The sequence below is a fragment of the Paramormyrops kingsleyae genome, chromosome 7, assembly GCF_048594095.1.
Source record: "Paramormyrops kingsleyae isolate MSU_618 chromosome 7, PKINGS_0.4, whole genome shotgun sequence".
Lineage (NCBI taxonomy): Eukaryota > Metazoa > Chordata > Actinopteri > Osteoglossiformes > Mormyridae > Paramormyrops > Paramormyrops kingsleyae.
In genome coordinates, this window is record NC_132803.1 from 1,658,417 (window position 1) to 1,677,238 (window position 18,822).

At 42.5% G+C, this 18,822-nt stretch overlaps 2 pseudogenes; both read right to left on the minus strand.

Annotated features, from left to right (window-relative positions):
• LOC111836240 (uncharacterized) overlaps positions 1-18,822 on the minus strand; it is a 46,735-nt pseudogene that overhangs the window by 6,801 nt on the left and 21,112 nt on the right.
• LOC140577644 (uncharacterized) lies at positions 8,923-12,432 on the minus strand (annotated as a pseudogene).

The window sequence follows — 18,822 nt, forward strand, 5'->3', positions numbered from 1 at the left end:
AATGAACCCAATTAGTAAACAGTATATAAGCTTAGTCAAATGCAAATGGCATGAGTGGATCCAACAATGGATCAATACAACAGAAGAGGAAGGGGAGTCCGTGTCAGAGGTGGTGGGCAAGGACTAAGACCAAGAAGAAGATCTGTAATTTCAAATGACATTCGAGCAACTGTCATAGATCATGTTCTGGTGCATGGCATGACTATGAGGGAGGCAGGGCAGCGTGTGCAACCGTACTGTGTTTGAAAACATTTACTGAATAATATGTATGTGTGTGTGTGTGTGTGTGTGTGTGTGTGTGTGTGTGTGTGTGTGTGTGTATGTATATATATATATATATATATATATATATATATATATATATATATATATATATATATATATATATATATATATATATATATATATATATATACACATACACACACACACACTCACCTAAAGGATTATTAGGAACACCTGTTCAATTTCTCATTAATGCAATTATCTAATCAACCAATCACATGGCAGTTGCTTCAATGCATTTAGGGGTGTGGTCCTGGTCAAGACAATCTCCTGAACTCCAAACTGAATGTCAGAATGGGAAAGAAAGGTGATTTAAGCAATTTTGAGCGTGGCATGGTTGTTGGTGCCAGACGGGCCGGTCTGAGTATTTCACAATCTGCTCAGTTACTGGGATTTTCACGCACAACCATTTCTAGGGTTTACAAAGAATGATGTGCAAAGGGAAAAACATCCAGTATGCGGCAGTCCTGTGGGCGAAAATGCCTTGTTGATGCTAGAGGTCAGAGGAGAATGGGCCGACTGATTCAAGCTGATAGAAGAGCAACTTTGACTGAAATAACCACTCGTTACAACCAAGGTATGCAGCAAAGCATTTGTGAAGCCACAACACGCACAACCTTGAGGCGGATGGGCTACAACAGCAGAAGACCCCACCGGGTACCACTCATCTCCACTACAAATAGGAAAAAGAGGCTACAATTTGCACGAGCTCACCAAAATTGGACAGTTGAAGACTGGAAAAATGTTGCCTGGTCTGATGAGTCTCGATTTCTGTTGAGACATTCAAATGGTAGAGTCAGAATTTGGCGTAAACAGAATGAGAACATGGATCCATCATGCCTTGTTACCACTGTGCAGGCTGGTGGTGGTGGTGTAATGGTGTGGGGGATGTTTTCTTGGTACACTTTAGGCCTCTTAGTGCCAATTGGGCATCGTTTAAATGCCACGGCCTACCTGAGCATTGTTTCTGACCATGTCCATCCCTTTATGACCACCATGTACCCATCCTCTGATGGCTACTTCCAGCAGGATAATGCACCATGTCACAAAGCTCGAATCATTTCAAATTGGTTTCTTGAACATGACAATGAGTTCACTGTACTAAAATGGCCCCCACAGTCACCAGATCTCAACCCAATAGAGCATCTTTGGGATGTGGTGGAATGGGAGCTTCGTGCCCTGGATGTGCATCCCACAAATCTCCATCAACTGCAAGATGCTATCCTATCAATATGGGCCAACATTTCTAAAGAATGCTTTCAGCACCTTGTTGAATCAATGCCACGTAGAATTAAGGCAGTTCTGAAGGTGATAGGGGGTCAAACACCGTATTAGTATAGTGTTCCTAATAATCCTTTAGGTGAGTGTATGTATATATATATATATATATATATATATATATATATATATATATATATATATATATATATATATATATATAGTATACGTCTAACTAAATGGGGTTTTTTTTAGAATTGAAAGACGGCCACATGAGGGTGGAAGAACACTCATGTTCTCACAACACCAGGAGACACTTATTGTGGATATGGTCCATCAAAATAATGCAATTCGACTGGGTGAAATACAGCAGCGGATTATAGAAGACAACATACATTTTGAGGGAATAATTAGTGTGAGTCTGTCAACAATTGACCGTGTCCTGCAACGCAACAGGATAAGGATGAAACAAGTTAATCAGGTACCATTTGGACGAAACTGTGAGATATTGAAAGAGCAACGATGTCAATATGTGTAAGTAAACTTTTACAGTAAACTCAGTACTAGAATGTATCCTGTATTGTCTGGGAAGCAGCACATGTATACATCATACTGTGTCATTTACAGAACTAAATGTAGTTTGTTTTCACTGTGTACAGAGAATCTTTGAGCTTGACTCAATGGTTAGGCCTCATGAATACATCTTCGTGGATGAAGCTGGATTCAATCTAGCAAAAATGAGAAGAAGAGGTCACAACATCGTAGGTCAACGTGCCATTATTGAACTGCCTGGCCAGCGTGGTGGAAATGTAACTATCTGTGCTGCCATCAGCAGCTATGAGGTTCTCCACAGTCATGTTACTGTTGGGCCATACAACACCGAAATTCTACTAACATTCCTGGATGGTCTACGGGATGCTTTGCTTGAGCAGAGAGATCGCGAGCAGGCAGAGCACCCCATGTATGTTATCATTTGGGACAATGTGAGCTTTCACCGTGGTCAAAGAATTCGCGATTGGTTTCACAATGAGCAGCATTTTATGAATGTGTTTCTTCCACCATACTCTCCCTTTTTAAACCCTATTGAGGAGTTTTTCTCGGCATGGAGATGGAAAGTATACGACCGAAACCCTTACACACAGGAAAATCTACTTCAAGCAATGAATGGAGCATGTGGTGAGATAGGAGTGGAATCTTGCCAGGGCTGGATTCGGCATGCTAAAGGATTCTTTCCTCGTTGCCTTGCAAGGGAGAACATAGCATGTGATGTGGATGAAGTCCTGTGGCCTGACCCAGCACAGAGGCGTGATGCTGAGGCAGAATAAATTTTCTGAATATGCTGTAAAAATATATATATATATTTTTTTATATAAAACTTTTTTTGCTGCAGTTCTTTTTTGTTTATATGTGAGCTTTTTTGTTTAAATGTGAGTACAAGAATAAATTAATAAATAAATATTATTTTCCTGCTATCCCACAGTGTTTTGTGTTTATTTATGTAGTGTGTAATCGTTGCTAAGTTGTGTTTGCACATTGGCTGGTGTTGTGTGGTTTTTGACAGTAGTGTTTGATTTTGAGTAAAGTTAAAATAGTTTTGGGTCAAATGTTTGGTTTTGCAAGACAAGTCGAAGGTTGTATGAGTGTAGCTTGAATTTTAGAGTTTGTATTTAGTGTTCTGAGACAAAGAGATGAGATTTTTGGAAATGTGTTTCAGCAATTCAGAAAAACTGTAAAAGCCCAACTTTGTGTGACCTATCAACCTTCTTATATGCCACTAAGTGACACTACTTCAATTTTGATCTGATTTTTCTTGAAGTACGAACAGATTCAGATCTTCCCCCATACAATGTGTCTGTGAAGTTTGAAAAAGATCTGTCATGCTTTATGCATTATTCCACTAAGAGGATAGGAGTCCGCAGGCGGCTGACCAAAACCTTACGTATTCCCATTCGGGGAATCCAACAATAACAAATCCAAAGCATCGATGGAAGCTGAAGCTGCCCTACAGGGTCATCCGTGATGCCGGCTGACACCAATAAATCTGACCAATCGATCCACTCACACGGATCCCCTGCCCTCTGGCAGCATGCTGAGTACCGGATAACTGACATGATGTTAAATTCTCCCCTTTTTCTCTTTCAGCTGCTAGGCTTCAGAAACAGACCCATCATGGCCAACTCCTCAAATTTAACTGATCAGTAAAATGATTATGACTGGCTCAGGCAACTCCAGCAGCGATAAATTTTAGACTGATTTTTTAAAACAAATGTTGTATAATATTGATAAAGAACCATCAGTAAAATTGCAAAGCTTGCTAAGTTGTGTTTCCTATGATAGAATAAAAGTGTTTTAGCAAAACTTATTGATGGTCTCAACTCAGCTGACTATTACAGTTGCATAGACATAACATGCAATATCTACATTAACATCTCACATTTCACAAGCCTAGTATTGAACTGAAATAATCCTTTATTTGCCATTGGCCCATCTATATACAATATGTCTCTCTGCCTACCTTGAGTCACAAAGACACATTTACTGGTGAGAGCAAAGCTTCGGGGTCACAGCACAGTGAACTCACTGGAGACACCATGCTGACCAGATGCTGGCCCAACGGGTTGAGATGGATGCTCCACGACAGAGGAAAACAGTCTTCTCATTTCTGAAGATCTGTCTTTGCTGGAGAACACAATACCTGAACCTGCTACTCATCCATCTGCTGATCCAGTGAGTGCACTGTCACCGCATGGAACATCAGAGGTAACCAACACTCCACACTGAGAGACTAGTAAGCATTACCCATTTTGCATTATTAAAGCACCAGTTTGCTCAAGGCATTTAATATAGTAGAAACAGTGTTTCGGAACTGCTGGAAGACTTTGGAATAAGAGATTGTATGCCAAGCTTTATGATGCATTATGCTGAAGGTTAATACTTAAAAAGTAGGGAAAGAGAGTTATGTTGCAGCATCACGTTCACGTTTGAAGTGACTGACATTAAATGAAGAAGAGATGTGATGTATGTGTCATATGCGCACCACTAGTGGGCGCAGTGACACCGCTGTTACCGTGATTGTCTGTATGGACCTTCTTTGCGAAGCTTCAATAAAATATGTCATAAATAAGGAAAGTTATACTGTAAAAAAAAGAAAAAAAAGAGTGCAGACATATACAGCACAATGTACTTATACTGAACTATTCATGTGAAATATTCTATCCGCTATATTGGACACTGTTTTCGACCGCATCAGTTTGATGAACTTTAAATAAAATTAGAGTAGCTACGCGTCTATTAGTTTTGCAGTTTTGCCATACAATCTCTCTCTCCCTTGTTCCTTTTTCTTTAAAATAAATTTATAATCTACTTGTGCAGTTGTTGATATCTCAATTTCCAACCACGGCAATCACGGCTGTACACTTTTTGGCATCTGTTTCCATGACGAGTTCTTTATCAACCATCGGTTGCTCGTTTTTTGTTGATTCATGAGATCACGCTTCAGTTAACATACTCAGACTTGAGTAAACTCAATCCCCGAAGTCATAATCAGTGTTTCTGGATACAATAGAGTGAAGACCAAAATTATTCATACCCATGCCAAATATTTACAGTGAATTCTTAATTGACTAACAGGTTTCTTCTGGTTAGAAAAGACAGAAGCATGTGAGAATAGATGGTAAGACAGCTATACTAATTTTTCCTTAAGGTGCCAAAAAGGTTTGAACAGACACGGAATACCGGCATCGGGAAACCAACCTTGATATTATTTGGTATCGAATCAAAAAAGGAGATTAGTGGTATCGCCTATCTGTAATACTCACCTTTCATCTCACATACTCCTTCCGGCTACTCTACTGGCGAACAGAACTTCACGCTGAGACGTAACGAGCATAACGACGCATTGCGTAGTACGCTTAACGCCATGACGCAATACCTGCTGCTCCTGTGCTTGGCCACGCCCCCTCACTGCCCGAAGGCGTCATATTGCTCATGTCAAAAAGGAATCAATCAAATCAATCCCAACTGTTTAATAACACATATTATTACCATTAGTAACGGAGCCTCTTTACGGTTCCGCATTTCAGTAAAGGCATACATTTATTAAAACTGGTCACGTTTTTATTAAACCTAAAATGCTTTTCAATATTGTGCAAAGAACTGAGCCAGAGGGTATAATGATGAACAAAAACTTGTATTTTGTTTAAATTATTAATTTATAAATGTTCTGAAAAGAAACAAACTAAAATATTATGATTTCTGAAATTAGCATTTGTAAATATATATAAAAAGGTTAATTAAATTACCCATTGTTTCAGCAACATTTGATTGACAACACTGGTGTATGGTCTCCCCCATGTTGCGCCCCATGGATCCCTAAAGAGCCCACACTGTGGTTGTGTACACTGGCACCCTTGCTTCGTGTTCTATGCTGCCTGGGATTGACTGCAGCCACCCTCTGATCAACTGGCTCCATTCTCCACTCAGATCTTCAACAGATCACTAGAACTGTGCCAAGTTCCCTCCTGTTTCAAACGTTCCACCATTACACCAATTCCCAAAAAATCGTGCATAACAGGACTTCAGCTCGGCCTTTAACATCACCACCCAGGAATTCCTCCACTCCAAACTGACGCAGCCCCCACCTGTCATTCGGTCAGTAACTTCCTAATAGACAGGTAGCATGGAATCTCAAAACATGAGATATTTTGCAGATTCCCAAACGTGGGCAAAAATTGACCGATGAAACCCAAATCCATTTCTTCAAAACAGTATCCCAAAAGCACTTACATCAGAAACATCTGAAACAAATCAAAATCCTTGCAAATGGCTGAACATTTTATTATTCATTCATTTGATCATTCATTAATATATTTATAATTCGGGGGGTGCTGCTGGTCAGGAAGTTCTTGCAATTACCTTTCAAACTACTGCCCCAGCAAAAAAAAAAACCTTTTGGATTTTCTGTGAGAACTCAAATAACTAAAAAAAAATTACATTACACCTCAATCAAAACTGGAAACAAACTGAGCATGAGAGCATGGAATGGTGAACTACAGTACAGTCAATGAAGGACATGAAGTACAGGGACAGGCTAAGTGTGCTTCCCATCCACGGGGGGGGGCAGTAGTTAAGTAGGGTGACCAGATAATCCATGTCAGGGAGGACACTTTGAGCTACTTCGGGTTTTACAAACTACTTCCAAATTAAAAGGCTCCTGTGCTCGGCTAAAGAGTTCAGCTCTTCTTGTGCTTTGACTGGTTTGTTTCCTTGACTGAAAGACTCATCCAGCTGTTTCACATTAGCATTAGTGACACATGCATGCTTATAGGAGACTGACCAATCAGCACACAGCAAGAGCTCAGTGTTCAAGTGAAATCCAGGTCCGTTTAATTGAAATGGTAATTTACAATTCCTGTCCTAGCTCAGAGTGTCCTCCCTGACATGGATTATCTGGTCACCCTAAGTTAAGGCCTCGCCTGCTTATTATTACTGTCGATATTATCCAGGGCTTTACCATCATTGCCCAGTTTGACCAATAATAAACATGACTACTCCCTACCTGGTCCCACTCAGATACCCCAGCAGGACTCTGAGCATAACCCATCCAGCCTGCAAACCCCCCTGATTCAGAGAGGGGCTTCCAGCAGCCTGGACCAGCCTCTGCTACAGCAGCATTTCATCATGTGCCAGCATTAGGGTCCCTTCCGGCAGCTTCTCTCTGCCTGCATGCGGTACCTGCCCTGTAGGCGCTGTGTTCAAAAAAGGAGATAGAAAATCCATCTAACTATAGGCCAATTAGTTTAACTTGCATAACAGGAAAAGTAATGGAAGCTATAATCCAAGGGAAAATGGTAGATTACCTGGATTCAAATAACATTCTGAGAGATAGTTAACATGGATTTAGGAGAGGTAGATCCTGTTTAATTAATCTACTTGACTTCTTTGAGGAAGCTATAGGAGAAATTGATCTCAAAAAGGCCTATGATGTGATCTACTTAGATTTCCAGAAGGCCTTTGATGTTGTCCCCCACAAACGGCTCTTGCATACCCTCGAAGCAGTAGGGATTTTAGGAACTGTGGCAGCTTGGATTGAAAACTGGCTAACAGACAGGAAGCAGCAAGTAGTTATTAGAGGCACAATGTCACAGTGGACTTGTGTTCATAGTGGGGTACCGCAGGGTTAAATTTTAGGACCACTATTGTTCCTAATTTGCATTAATGATATTGACACCAATATATACAGTAAACTGGTTAAATCTGCAGACGACACTAAGTTGGGTGGTGTAGCAGATACTGAACTAGCGACACAGAGGCTACAGCAGAATTTTGACTTAATTAGTAACTGGGCTGATACCTGGCAGATGAAATTTAACATAGATAAATGTAAGGTAATCCATGCAGGGAGCAGAAATATAAAGTACAAGTATTTTATGTGTTCCACTGAAATAAAGGTAGCTGATAATGAGAAAGACCTTGGTGTGTATGTTGATGCTTCCATGTCTCATTCTCGCCAGTGTGGGGAAACAACTAAAAAGGCCAATAGGATGTTGGGTTGCATCTCTTGGTGTGTGGAGTTTAAGTCAAGGGAGGTGATGCTAAGATTATACAATTCCTTGGTAAGACTCCACCTAGAATACTGTGCGCAGGTTTGGTCACCTTACTTTGAAAATGACATTGCTGCCTTAGAAAGGGTTCAACGTAGGACTACAAGAATGATTCCTGGTCTTAGAGGAATGTCTTATGAGGAGAGTTTAGCTGAGCTGAATCTGTTTAGCCTCGAGCAAAGGAGATTAAGGGGGGACAGGATCCAATATATAAGATTCTAACAGGTGTGGATGCTGTTCAACCAAATACTGATTTTGAACCGGATTTCAGAAAGCACCCCTTTAAACAGTTTGTAGTTAGAGTATGGAATAGTCTTCTTGTTAATGTAATGCAAGCTAAAACCTTGGGTCCCTTTAAATCAGAGCTAGATAAGATTTTAACAACTCTCAGGTATTAATTGAGATCTCCCGAAATGAGCTCGATGAGCCGAATGGCCTCCGCTTGTTTGTAAATTTCTTTTGTTTTTATGCACTGTAAAGCCTGCAGTCAGCACCTCTACTTTGGCCAGGAGCAGCATGGACCATGACAGCTGTATCCACACTGTATGTAAGTGTCCCCAGGGAGCTCAGAAAACCTGGAGACAGGGTGGGGGGCTGACAAAAGAATAATGAGGGTGCTGAGGCCAGACCCCAGCAGGGAAGCTCTGCTACCCACTTCCAGCAATCCCTCACATGGGTTGGACAGGATCAGATCCAGAAGAAACTTCAGGCAAGTTCAGGATATACAAGCCATCGTCTGTGGCTACAGTCTACAAACAATCCTTCTATACAGCAAACTGTTTGTTAATCACACTATGACTACATTCCCTGAGTCCGCTCATGTCACTTTAGTTGTCCTCATTGACTGGAATGGCCTCTACCCTGTATGGACCCGCTGGTGCTTCTTTAGGGCTCCAACTTGAGTGAAGCTCTTCTCACACTGGGAGCACTGGTAGGGCCTCTCCCCTGTGTGAATCCGCTGGTGGATTTTTAGGGTTCCTAGTTGACTGAAGTTCTTCGTACAGTGGGAGCACTGGTAGGGCCTCTCCCCTGTGTGAATCCGTTGATGGATCTTGAGAGTTCCTACTTGACTGAAGTTCTTCTTACAGTGAGAACATTGGTAGGGTCTCTCCCCTGTGTGAATCCGCTGGTGTTCCTTTAGTTTTCCTAAAACACTGAAGCTGTTCCCACACTGAGAGCACTGGTAGGGCCTCTCCCCTGTGTGAATTCGCTGGTGCTTCTTTAGGTTTGTTAAATGAATGAAGCTCTTCCCACACTGGGAGCACTGGTAGGGTCTCTCCCCTGTGTGAATCCGCTGGTGGTCCTTTAGGTTTCCTAAGTGAATGAAGCTCTTCCCACACTGGGAACACTGGTAGGGCCTCTCCCCTGTATGAATCTTCTGATGCTTCTTTAGTTTTTCTAAGGCACTGAAGCTCTTCTCACACTGGGAGCAGGGGTACAGTTTCTCTCCAGTGTGAGTTTGCTCATGAACCTTCAGGGCTCGTAAATACCTGAAGCTGATCCCACATTGGGAGCACTGGTAGGGCCTCTCCCCAGTGTGAATCCTCTGGTGCTTCTTTAGGACTCCTGCTTGAGTAAAGCTCTTCCCACACTGGGAGCACTGGTAGGGTCTCTCCCCTGTGTGAATCCGCTGGTGATTCTTTAGGCTTGCTACATGAGTGAAGCACTTCCCACACTGGGAGCACTGGTAGGGCTTCTCCCCTGTGTGAATCCGCTGGTGCTTTTTCAGGTTTCCTAAATCACTGAAGTCCTTCCCACACTGGGAGCACTGGTAGGGCCTCTCCCCTGTGTGAATCCGCTGATGGATCTTTAGGCCTCCTACTTGACTAAAGTTCTTCTTACAGTGGGGACACTGGTAGGGCCTCTCCCCTGTGTGAGTCCGCAGGTGGATTTTTAGGGCTCCTACTTGACTGAAGTTCTTCTTACAGTGGGAACACTGGTAGGACCTCTCCCCTGCATGAATCTGCTGGTGTTCTTTTAGTTTTCCTAAATGACTAAAGCCGTTCCCATAACAAGAGCACTTAAAGGGTCTTGCCCCTGCATGAATCCGCCGATGGCCCTTTAGGTTTCTTAACTGACCCAAGTTCATCCCACACTGGGAGCATTTGAAGGGCCTCTCCCCTTTGTGAATCCGCTGGTGGATATTTAGGGTTCCTTCTTGACGGAAGCTCTTCCCACACTGGGAACACTGGTAGGGCTTCTTACCTGTGTGAATCCTCTCATGCTTCTTTAGGTTTCCTAAATGACTGAACCTCTTCCCACAATGGGAGCAGCAGAGAATTTTCAGTATCACACTGGGGTCAAACTTCTCAGGGTGGGATTTCTTGATGTGTCTCTGGACGAAAATCTCTGACGTATATGGCAGTATTGGACAGTGAGGACAAGGGAACTTGTTCATTCTCCTCCCTGGAATGAGAGCTTGGACTGAATAATGACGCAAGGAGAAGAGCAAACATAAGCTTGGAAATGGGTAATGGGAATAATAGTGATGGATTCAGGAGAAATAATGTCCATGGCAGTGGAGTCTAACAGACCAAGACTTCAGTAACACATATTGCAGACAGCAGTAGATATCTGTGTGATGCTGCATGTGGAATTTTCTGTAAGCTGATAGATGTTTCTATAGTCACCTGGGATTGGAGGTCTGACACTCCCATCCAGCTTCTCCTCAGTCACGTCCTGAAACACTGTTTCTTCTTTCACCTCCCCATTAAAAATGGGACACACTGTACTCTCTGCTTTCTGAGGAAAAGAACATAAGAACATAAGAACTATACAAACGAGAGGAGGCCATTCGTCCCATCGAGCTCGCTTGGGGAGAACTTAACTAATAGCTCAGAGTTGTTAAAATCTTATCTATCTCTGATTTAACGGAACCCAAGGATTCAGCTTGCACTACGTTATCAGGAAGACTATTCCATACTCTGACTACACGCTGTGTAAAGAAGTGCTTCCTTAAATCCAGTTTGAAATGTTCTCCCGCTAATTTCCACCTATGGCCACGAGTTCTTGTATTTGAACTAATGCTGAAGTAACTATTTGGATGAACAGAATCCAAACCTGTTAGAATCTTATAGACCTGGATCATGTCCCCCCTCAGTCTCCTTTGCTTGAGGCTGAACAGATTTAGCTCAACTAACCTTTCCTCGTATGACATTCCTCTAAGACCAGGAATCATTCTTGTGGCCCTACGCTGCACCTTTTCTAAGGCCGCAATGTCCTTTTTAAGATGTGGTGACCAAACCTGCACACAATATTCTAGGTGAGGTTTCACCAAGGAATTGTATAATCTTAGCATTACCTCCCTTGACTTAAACTCCACACACCTGGAGATATACCCCAACATCCTATTGGCCTTTTTTATTGCTTCCCCGCACTGGCGAGAATGAGACATGGAAGCATCAACATACACACCAAGGTCTTTCTCATTATCAGCTACCTTTATTTCAGTAGGTCCCATAAAATACCTGTACTTTATATTTCTGCTCCCTACATGGAGTACCTTACATTTGTCTATGTTAAATTTCATCTGCCAGGTATCGACCCAGTCACTAATTAAATCAAGATCCCGCTGTAGCTGCTGAGCCGCTAGTTCAGTATCTGCTAAACCACCCACCTTGGTGTCATCTGCAAATTTCACCAGTTTACTGTATATATTGGTGTCTATATCATTTATGTAAATTAGGAACAATAGTGGTCCTAAAATTGAACCCTGCGGTACCCCACTATGAACGCAGGCCCACTGTGACATTGTGCCTCTTATAACTACTCGCTGCTTCCTATCTGTTAACCAGTTATCAATCCAGGTCGCTACAATTCCTAAAATACCTGTCGCTTTGAGTAACAGAGAACAGAGTCAATAAAATCAGTTGGTAAAGTGTTAATTTGGTCTATGTTACTGAAAGCGAAATGTTTCAGCATCACACAAAGAAGCAGGGCCAGATCTACCAATGTCTTTACCAGGTATCATACAGGACACATTTTTCCTGACTGATACTGAACACAAGCTGCTGCTCTCTCTCCACTCCTAATCCATCTAAGCAGCTCACTGCTGAAGGTACTACAGGGTAAAAGCACAGCTGACATGACAGCAGGCCTGTGAAGGTGTTTAGATACAGACTCACTGTCATAGTTACACTGCTGGATGCAGTTACACTGCTGGATGCAGGACACACAGAGACTGTTTAATTCTCATCTCATGTCACTCCATTTCACCTTGTCAGGGCTGCTGTGCCCGGCCCCGTCCACATCCGATATGAGGACGTCCTGTGCTTCCTCCTTCACATCTGCCACACTTAGCTGGGGAGGTTTCTGGTCCATGATGCAGCTGGCCACAGCCCTGCAGGGGGACGTCCATGAACAGAAAGGGATGAAGAACATGCATTGAAGCTGTTTATTTAGCAGAATCCTGACACAGAAGATGGATGTGTCTGGCAGCATCAGACATTGAGCTCTCAGTTCTGCTCTAACTGGGTTAGCAGGTTGAAGATCTGAAGCACCTGGAAACTTGTCCTGCGCTTAATGTAGTAGTTTGTGGCTCTGTGAGATTGGACTCTGTGCCTGGGAGCAGAAGGTTGTTAGTTCAATTCATATCACTGTTGGGCTCTTCAGCAAGGCCACTAATGCCAAAAACTGCCCCAGGGGTGCTAGATAAATGGCTAACAATAGCATATCAGAAAGACTGGACATGTGAAAACTGCAGAATTCCTTTATACTTGTGCAAATGGCAAATAAAGTCTCATCATCATGGCTGGATGGACTTCTGAAGAGGATGCAGTCCTGGAGGCTGGAGCTGCCTCTACTCGACATGTCCATGGCCTGACCTGAAACAACAAAACTAAAGCGGAACTTACCAGCTTGGGGATCAAGTGCAGCCAGTCGTTCCCTGGCTTTGGTGAGAAGCCCACAGGTCACGTTCACGTTGCTGTTAGTAAATGCTTTTCATCTCCTCTGTCTGTCGTCCTGGATGCAGCTAAAAAATGAAAACTTGGTTTGACGTACACACGTCAAAACTCCACTGCCACACTGCAAACTTCTACTACTCCACTGCCAAACTGCAAACTTCTACTATCTCAAGCCCTCCCACACACCCTCCCTGCCCCCCTAAAAAATCGTACATGTCAATGTGATCAGGTTCACCAGTATAGATGCCTCTTCTTACGTGCCACTACAAAATGACACTGGTTCAGTTATGATCTGATTTGCCTCAATATATGATCGGTTCCAGATCTTCAACCATACAACATCTCTGTGACGCTAGAAAAAGACCTGTCACATACTTTCTGAGTTACTAAAGGGATAAGAGTCCATGGGTGGCTGATGGGCCCCAAAACCTTATGCATTCCCATTCGGGGAATCCGACAATAACAAATCCATAGTAACAATGGAAGCTTTAATCTAATGTTCAAACTGGCTGCCGATGAAGCTGCCCTATAGGAGGTAGATCTAAGGGATCATCCATGATGCCACCCCACATCAGTAAATCTGACCGATCGATCTGCTGACACGGATCCCCTGCCCTCTGGCAGCATGCTGAGTAGCGGATTACTGACATAATGTTAAATTCTCCCCTTTTTCTCTTTCAGCTGTTAGCCTTCAGAAACAGACCCATCATGGCCAACTCCTCAAATTTAACTGGCCCCTGATGGTCATACCACTCAAATTTTTCTGCAGGCACTACTGCTGCATTATACTTGCAAAGGGCGTGCGGAATGATACTGAGATATTGATTCTTTTCATGTGACTGTCTCATTTTGAGAATCAATTCTAACATTAAAGCACTGATTTTATTATCTGGTAATTTAAATATTAATATTATTACAGGGAGCCATAGGGCATTCCGGAAAGCGGGTTTAGTGTACAATCCTGAATTAGTAGTGTAAACCTGATCAATTTCTGTTCTAGAAATAATCATTTATTTGCAATTTACACAATTATATTTGAATACTTCTCTTTGCCTGTCTTGCTATCCATGAGACACCAAGACACATATACAGGTGAGAGCAAGCTTTGGGTCACAGCACAGGGTCAGCCAGCGCACAGCACCCCTGGAGCTGGGGGGGGGGTCACAGCACAGGGTCAGCCAGCACACAGCACCCCTAGAGCTGGGGGGGGGGGGTCACAGCACAGGGTCAGCCAGCACACAGCACCCCTGGAGCTGGGGGGGGGTCACAGCACAGGGTCAGCCAGCGCACAGCACCCCTGGAGCTGGGGGGGGGGTCACAGCACAGGGTCAGCCAGCACACAGCACCCCTGGAGCTGGGGGGGGGGGGTCACAGCACAGGGTCAGCCAGCACACAGCACCCCTGGAGCTGGGGGGGGGGTCACAGCACAGGGTCAGCCAGCACACAGCACCCCTGGAGCTGAAGATTAAGGGCCTTCCTCATGGGCATATAGACACGTATATAACTCTTCTGCTGAGGCAAGGGCTTGAACCAGCAATCTTCAAGTCACAGGCACAGAGGTTTAGCACCATCATCACACACCACCGCTTGTGTGGAGTTCGCATGTTCTCCCCATGTACATTGTACACATACATTTACGTCAGATCTTTTGTTTTCTATTCACTCTCCAAAAACATGCAACTTCCACCTGAACTGGAAGAGCCTAATTTCCATTTTTACTTGACTAATCTGTGTCTTCCGGCTGGACAAAGGATAGTAAGACATTGTGCTGGATACATAAATGCAAAAAAAGTATGTAAAATAAACATTGAAAAAACATTGTTTTTACAAAAAATGCCACGTTCAAAATTACTCATACCCTTTCTCAATAAATCAATGGCAAAGCCTTTATTTACCCTCATAACAAACAAACAGGTCTTATAATTCCTAACAAGCTTGTCTCAAACTTAGATTTTGCAAATATCTCCAATCTTTGAAGTTGGAAGGTTTCCTTGCTTTCACTCTGGTCTTCAGTTCCCTCCACAGCAGGGTTGGGGCCATTCCGGAATGCATTGATCAATTCCAGTCCAAATCAGGAAATGGAACTGGAGTTGGAACTTAAATTCAAATTCAACTCCAATTGTGTTCCCCGTAGTTTTTTTTTTCCAATCCCAACTCCAGTTCCATTTCCTGATTTGCCTGGATACTAACAAGCAAGACGAGCAACCTGTGAGTGCAGAAGGCAGCTGGGCCCCACACCAGCAGTCCTCCATTTTATTAGCTAATAAAATAAAACAATAACAAAAGTTTTTTTTCTTTTTAAAAAAAAGCTGAATAAAACAAACAGTGTATTCCAGTATCATTAACTGTGGTTTGTTCCCACCAGTATTCTTCTGTCCTGAAAAAGGTCACTCCCCTCTAAAATAACACATAGCCCAAAATTACGTTTATTCTCAAAATCTTTTTTTTCCCCTCAATGTGGCCCTAATACTTTATACAGATAAAGGAAATAAATTTGTTTAAAGTGTTCCATTTCAAGAATATGCAAATAGAAACGTAAACAGAATTCATTCTTAATAGCACACAGGCAAAATTATCAGCTCCATTACACCACTGACAGCAATGTTTTTACAAGAGTAGATAAGACTGAAAGACTCAATTTTCATTTTTGACAAGCTATTACCAAGTTAGACAGACAAACTATAACATTTTCCCCCCATTCCAAAGTCCCAACATCATGCATTGAGCTAAAAGTGAACTTACGTTGCATTCCCTAAAAAGCAGAGTGGCGGTCATGAAGATATGAAGATGACTTATAAGATTAGACGTGTTGCCTCCCTGTGCAGATATTTTCTTTTCTGCATGTTCAGCCGATAAAGTGGCCATCTTCAATGAGTTTTCCTTCTGCAGTCTTAAAAAAGCCAAAATGGAGCACACCTCTGACCTAGTCCTCTACACAGCTGAAAACTTTCCTGAGCGTTGTCACCTCCTACCACCATGATTCGTCACAAAACAAACCCATGTTACATGCTTCACCTGCACACCTGTGTCTGGGAGACTGTTGCTAACTTTGGTTAATGCTGTAGAGTTCTTAACATAATGTAGCACTGGTGAGTTGGCTCTGCATGACAATTGTGTAATTGTTAATACACATTGTGTTCCCGATTGTCATACAGTAGGTGCCCTTGCCTATGTCTTGTGTGAACCCTGTCCAGAGCTTGTGTGGGTCTAGTCGTTGTGTAAACTACCCACCATGTGTGCGTGTTATAGTCCGGTGTCAGACTTCCCTGTTTCCCAACTATGTGTTTGGTGGTTGTTTCATGCTTGTATTAGTCCTTTTAAGGGCTTAATAAAAGGCTGTTGTTTCCCCTTAAAAACACATCTTCTAATTTCTCACTATTGCTGCGTTGCGACAGTCCACCACACATTACAGTAAGTTCTTCAAAGCATGATAATCAATCACAATGTTAACGGTAATTAAAATTTGAAATTGTAATGCTGTACTAACCATCAGAAAAGTTGATAACCACAGTTTATCATGAAACCAGTAACTGTTTCACCCCTAGTCCAGTGGAGTGTTTGCCTTAGGATGTTGGTACCATAATTACTCAGATTAATCAGGATGGCCTTGGTGGTGATCCTTGGATTCTTCTTGACAACACAGGGGTTACTTTCTGCTTCCTATCACAGTGTGGGGCTCCTTTTACTTTTTGATCATGCTTTGTACTGTAGCCACTGCCACTTGAGAACACTTGGATGTAGCTTTATGGTCTTTCCTCATTTTGTAAGATGCCACAAGGCACAACCGGATGTCCTCTAGTAATCGACTAGAGAACTCATGCCTCAGCTATGCTCATTTTAGAGTTGATTATAATGCTCTAGAACGGGGGTCTCCAACTCCGGTCCTGGACAGCTACTATCCAGTAGGTTTTCTATCCTACCCAGCTTCTGATGAGCCACACCTGTTCTCAGGTAAATACCAGGAGCAGGTGTGGCTCATCAGAAGCCAAGTGGGACAGAAAACCTACTGGATAGTAGCTCTCCGGGACCGGAGTTGGAGACCCCTGCTCTAGAACATGGTAGTAATTACCAGGAGCATTTGGAAGAGTACAGAAGCTTGCATTTTCTCAAAAATGAGCGCAATTTCATGGGGTGTGAATAATTCAGGACATGGCATTTTAAAAGAAATGCAAAAAACAAAAAAAAGTATTTTTTTTTCATCAATGACTAACACAATGGCTTTTCATATTTTGTCACATACATATGTCATCTGCAGCCAGATTAAACCAATTAATCAAAGAACAATTCACAATATATTAAAGATTCAAGTGAAAGTTTAAACCCTAAGTCGCTTTTAGGAACACCCCCCAGAATATACACTCTAACCAGGCAGGGGCGCCCATAAGGGGGGGGGGTGGAGGACAGGTATACTTTTAGGGGGGCAACGGCATCCCCTCTCCTCCCCTAACCCACTCGGAAAAATTCTATTCAATTCAATTCTTTATTGTTATTACTGTACATGTCAGCACTACGAGACTGAATCAGCAGTTCTCTGACTGAACGGTGTACAAAATGTTAATAATATGTACAAATATGTGTAGAATAACCAATAGATATGTAGTAAAGTTCAAATGTGATAAATACTATGCAGTGGCGTACTAAGTGGGGAATACGTGTGAGAGCTCTTCAGTGCCCGGTTCAGATTTTATTCGCCCCCACCCGAAACTTAATCCTCCCGCTATCCTAATTTTACTTAGGGCCCCAAAAAAGTTTAAACCGACACGGAATATTGCCATCGGGATACCAACCTCGACATTACCTTGCATCGAATCAAAAAGAAAATCAGTGGTATCGCCCATCCGTAACATTCACCTTGCGTCCCTCATATTCCTTCCTGCTATTCCACTGCCGAGCAGAACTTCACGCTAAAACGTAACGACCATAATGACGCAATGCGTAATACGTTCACGCCTTGACGCTACGCCCCCTGCTCCGATACTTGGCCACGCCTATTTCTACCGAATGTTTTCTGGCCGATGCCATTGAATTGCACAGGTCAAAAAGTAATTTTAATTTTTTATATCAAGTATTAATAAAAATGAACCCCCAACTGTATAACTCCAAATATTTTACCATTACTAACTGGGCCTCTTTACGCTTGTTGAAACTGGTCACGTTTTTTTCAAATTTAAACCTAAAAATACTTGTCAATATTGTGCAAAGAACTGAGCCAGATGATATAATGAACAAAAGTTTGTACTTTGTTTAAGTTAAATATGCAATAAATAAATGCTCTGAAAAGCAATAAACCAAAATGTTGTGATTTCTGAAATCTGGATTTGTCAAAATACATGAAGAGAATGAAATGACCAATTATCTCACACTGATGCATGGTCTCCCCCATGTTGCGCAGGATTTCACCTGCAATTTAAAGATCCAAGTTTGCATCCCTAAGGTGCCCAGCTGTGTGGTTGTGTGTGTATGATGTGTCATGGAGTCCCACCCCTGCTGCACAAGGGCAAAACAGATGCAGGAGAAAACAGGTAATTGCAGTCACATCACACCTTAGCCATAGACATTTCCAGAGGCTGCATTAAGGCAAACGCCTCCTTTGCCATAAGGCCAGGACTGAGAGGCTAAGCAGAAGTCACTTCCCTCAGGTCATATGAACTCTCAATGCTGCTTAATCATCGTCATCCTTCTGGTTTTAAATTCTGAAAACTACGCCACTTATACTCCATTTGCACTTAACAGCAATATTGTACAATGATTTTGCACAAAAGTGCAACCGCATACATGACAAAAACTTTGAATCATTTCTGAGCAGTTACACA